Source organism: Sciurus vulgaris, assembly GCF_902686455.1.
Source record: "Sciurus vulgaris genome assembly, chromosome: 12".
Lineage (NCBI taxonomy): Eukaryota > Metazoa > Chordata > Mammalia > Rodentia > Sciuridae > Sciurus > Sciurus vulgaris.
The window spans coordinates 33959788-33964706 of NC_136473.1; the positions used below are offsets into that span (position 1 = coordinate 33959788).

At 38.7% G+C, this 4919-nt stretch overlaps 1 pseudogene across 1 annotated transcript; it reads left to right on the forward strand.

The window, feature by feature from the left end:
- Nucleotides 1-1934: 1934 nt before the first annotated feature.
- Nucleotides 1935-4408, forward strand: LOC306642402 (FAST kinase domain-containing protein 5, mitochondrial-like; annotated as a pseudogene). Its single transcript has one exon. The product of its transcript is annotated as an FAST kinase domain-containing protein 5, mitochondrial-like (transcript).
- The last annotated feature ends 511 nt before the right edge of the window (nucleotides 4409-4919 follow it).

Sequence of the window (4919 nt, forward strand, 5' to 3'; positions counted from 1 at the left end):
GAGACATTAATAGACATGTGTCATAAAGAGATCTGTGTGGCAATTTTAAGAGATAAGACAGTGCTTCCATGTAATGGAAGGGAGACCAGTTAAAAGGCCATTGCAGAAAGCAGTGATGACACCTTGGAATACAGCAGTGAACATGGGAACAAGGTCGGAAGACAATTCTAGGAGAGAAAAAGTGACCTGCAAATGTAAATGCTAGAGATGGGCAAAGAAAAATAGAATACAACATGCTCATGGAATTTGCAAACAATCTTAGCACACATGTTAAATACAGAAGAAAGAAGGCAGATTTAAACAATTTACAAAGATAATGAACATTGGAAATTTAAATATGCAACACAAATATTATTAACTGAAGTTATGAGACAAAACTGGATAACAGCCAGAGGAAGCAGTTGTAATGCTAATACATTGTTGTATTTACTTTTGTTTACTTCTTTGTTTTAAAATGGGTGAAATGAGATTTGTTTGAACTAGACTGTGGAGAATGCAGAGAGGAATTTTTTATTGGTCTGTCTACTGAGACTCATAACAATTTGAAAAGATAAAATGGAGATTTGTGGGACATAATTTGTCAAGGAAGGGAAACTTCTCAAGAATATTGTGCAAATTACTAAATTGGAGAAAATATCAGCAAAAACTGGAATTGCTACATATGTCAATAAATAAGATACATGTGCAGGAAATTTTAATTTTCTCTTAATTGACCCTGGCACTACTCCCTCTGCCTTGGTTCTGTAAGGGAGGGGTAAGAAAAATAGAGATGCTATATTTTAAATGACATAATTAATGAAAAACATTTAGATTGATGCCTCACACATAGAAATTCTCTATAATCATTTGTCAATTTATAAAATCAATGAAAATAATTCTACAAGACCAAAGGTGTTCTGAGCATAGAAATAAAAGCAAAACAAAATAGTCCTGGCCCTGGCTACAGGACCATGTCTGCATTAAACATATGTTAGTAGAGCTGTGTTGAATCTAACATTTGAGGAAATATTATCAGAATATTTTTAATGAAGTTGAATATTAGCTAAGTAGCAGAAAAAATGTAGACCCACTTTCTTGTGATTAAAATACTTCTAAACATATTCCTAAACACAGTGCATAATAATGAACATAAAGGTAGTTTTCTTAATTTCCCAAATTTAATCATAGCTTACAATAACAAGTATTTCTTAACATTATAGACACTAATATTAAATTTATATTTAAAAACAGCATCTAAATAAATACAGTTGATGATTTCTATTGCCATAACCTCTTATTTTAATGAATTGATACATAAGTGATTTTCTTGGTTCTAAATTGACTCATTTTTTAAGATATTTCCTCCATTGAAGAATAGTTCTTCAGGAAAAAAGAAAACAATTAACTAATCAGAAAAATGTATTAAGATTATAATGTTGATTGATGTTAGATGTGTCTCAATTTCAAAGGTATTAAAATGAAAAGCAAAACAAGAACGGGATACCTACAGTATAGACACATTATTTTGTGTATGTATACTTAGTGTGAATTTCTTAGGGTCTGTGGCATCATTGTGGATCAATATCTTGATTACAAACCCAAACCTGAGGGGAGACTTAGAGATTGCATTTCAGCACTTACTTTGTTGAATAAAAATATCTATTAATATTTGGAGGATTCCGGAGTCTGATGTGGCAGTATCCACTTTTGCCAGGCTCAGGTGAGTGGTGGCGGCGGCCTGGGAAGATGTCATGGTGGATGCTCTGTGTGCCTGTGACCATTCTGCCTTAGAGCTGTGCATCCTTCTCTTCAGGTCCACCCAGGACTGTGTCAGCCCAGGCCCTGGTCTGCACTTCTTGGTTGGCCTTGTGGACGCCTCTCAAAGGACCTCCTCTATAGAGAACTTTGGTGACCCTTGCCACACCGGAGTTCTTTAACCTTGGGCAAGGGACCACATCATTCATCTCCCAGGTGAAAAGGAGAACCCAGTATATCTGGCACCAATTCGGGCTGAGTCATTTGTGACCCACAGCTCTTGCGATATGCCAAAGATTTCCAGGCAGTTTCTGTGGAATATCTCCCCATCCAGCTCTAATCAAGCACCATGTAACAAGAAATTGCCTGGTAAACCTATAAGGACTGTGCTCTGACTGCCAAAAAGATCAGTACTCACATCAGAATGGCAATTACTCTCAAGATGTTAAAACCTTTAAAGTATCAAGCATTTTGCAATCCTTTTGCATATTGAGCCACACACAGTGTGGCATATTGGAATATGGGAAGCGGTATATGGCACATGGGACAGGCCCCTTCTGAGCATAGTAGTTCTTGCCATCCTTCCAGAAAAGTTAAGAAAATTGGTAGGGCTACCTCTTCTCAGAGGGTTTTCACAATCAGTAGTGCCCCTCTGGGTTTGGAATTCAGCAAGGCATCTACATCTAAAGCCAGTAAGTTGCAACTGGACTCACCCAGGACTGTGAGAATTGATGAAGAGAATGTAGAAATTTTTGATTCCTTTGAAGGCACCTGAGTTTTCCTACAGCTAAGGCCAGAGTATCAGCTTCACAGCTATAACAGATCTGAAACTTGTCAGCTCCTATCTGTTTCAGAAGGCGAACTAATTTTGCACAAAGCAATAGTGTACCAAAGTAACCTCCAACCTCGAACCATTGCTAATTACTTCTGTAAGCTGTGCTCTTTGCCTGTAGAGCAGCATCCTGTTTTGCTGTCCAGTACCAGCTTTGCTCTGCTCTGCCAACTGAGTATGTAAAATAAACAAATCTGATATTCCAGATATAATCAGCCTTTCGCTTTAGGAATTCCTCACTCCCATGCAATGTTAGATTTGTATGAAACCAGGTATTGCCATTAGGTATGGGAGATGAGTCTGGATCAGATTCTTTTGGTGGCTGATCTCTGCCACTGCTTAGGTCACAGAGTATCTCGATTTAAAACAATTTTTTTGTTACCTTAATTTGCACTGGAAGATCTATCCTTGTTCCAACTGATTTACTTAATTTATATTATAGGTGAAAATCATCAGGTACCTCAGGACCTGATGCAAAAACTGGAATCATTGTTCCTTAAGTATATAGATTTGATCAACTTAGAAGAGGTTGGTACAATCTGTTTGGGTTCTTTAAGTCAAGTAGTAGTCTCTCTGAATTTGTAATGCAGAAACTTGAAGACTTGGCTGTGCTTACATGAAGCATCTGAGTAGTCATGCCTTAGTGCATATTCTTAAAATGTTCGGATTCACTCACATGGATCACATAAACTTTGTGAACTTTGGAGAGATTACTCCTCAATGAATTCCATCCCTTGGGGTTCAGGGTGTCATGCACCTGACTCTTGCCTGCTCAGTTTACACATTCAGGGTGAACAAGTAATGAATGCAGTGGCTGCTTCTTTGCCTCCTAGGGTAGGGCACTGTCAAAGTAAAGATGTTGCCAAAATTTTGTGGTCATTTGGAACTCTGAATTATTAGCCACCCAACACAGAAGAATTTTATTCCAGGCTGATAAATGAAATTCACAGAAAGGTGCCTGAATTCAACCAATACCCAGTATATCTGCTCACCTGCCTGCTGAGCCTGGAATTTTCTGAGTACTTTCCAATAGAGCTTATTAATTTTGCTTTGAGTCCAGAGTTTGTCAAATTAGGTTAGCTCAGGTAAGAAGTAAGTTTGAACTCATTAAGGAACTGTGTACTCTTGATGGTACCATTGTTCTTGAGTGTCCAGATTATACAGGTAGTCATCTTAGTTCTTACCTTCAGCATCTGCAAAGTTTTGGAATTTAGCAAGGAAGGATATGAGCTCAAAGCCTGAATTCCTAGAATTTCTCTTTTTACTTGAGAACATGTTGGGTGGCCCCCAGTACATTAAGCACTGTATGATTTTGCCCCATACCTTGTCTTCTGACTTGGAGGTCCAGCTTGATATTAACATGAAGCCATTACCATTTAATAGAGAAGCCATACCAGCTGAAGATGCAGCCAAATTAAGGCTTAAGCATATAGGAGTCAGCCTTACAGATGATTTTTCCCTTTGCTGAAAGGGAAAGGAAGAGGGCATTTCCAGGGGAAAATTGAGTCACAGACTTTGCAGCAGTCCATGAAGACAGAGAAAAAGTCCTTGGGGGACTCCCTTTGCAATATGACTGATAGATTGGGAACTGTGGACATGACTGGCCTGTGTCCCTCAGCCCATGTGCAGGCCCCACCAGTGAAGCTGGCTATTCAGTAGACCAACAAGAACCAATATCGCTATGGTTCTATGGATCTGCTTGGACTGCACAATATAAAGATGTGGCAACTGGTTCATCTTGGGTACCATGTGGTAGAATTATCATGGCTCCCACCACTGAAATAAACTCACTTAGAGAAGCTGGCTTTCCTCCAGGAGAAGGTGTTCACTTCCATTCTCTAAAGGTTTTTCATGGGTTTTTCTACTCCAAACAGTAGGTGTACAGGTTGAGCATCCCTAATTTAAAAATTCAAAATGCTCTAAAATCTGAAACTTTGAGTACCACCATGACAGTCACAGTTTTGGAGTTTGAAGCACTTTGGATTTCAGACTTTTGGGTTAGGGATATTCAATTGGTAATCTATGCAGATATTCCTTAATCTGAGAAAATTCAATGTCTTTCTGGTCACAAGCTTTTTTTTTTTTTTGTACTGGGAACTGAATCAGAAGTGTTTCACCACTGAGGCACATTCCCAGCCCTTTTTGATTTTTATTTTGAGACAGGGTCTTGCTAAGTTGCTTAAGGGCCTCACTAAGTTGCTGGAGCTAGCTTTGAACTTGCGCTCTTCCTGCATCAACCTCCCGGGCCACTGGGGTTACAGGTGTACACCACGGTGCCCAACCTGGGCCTAATGATTTTGAATAAATCATACTCAATCTGTACCAAAAAACAATTATAAAAGACAGAATATAA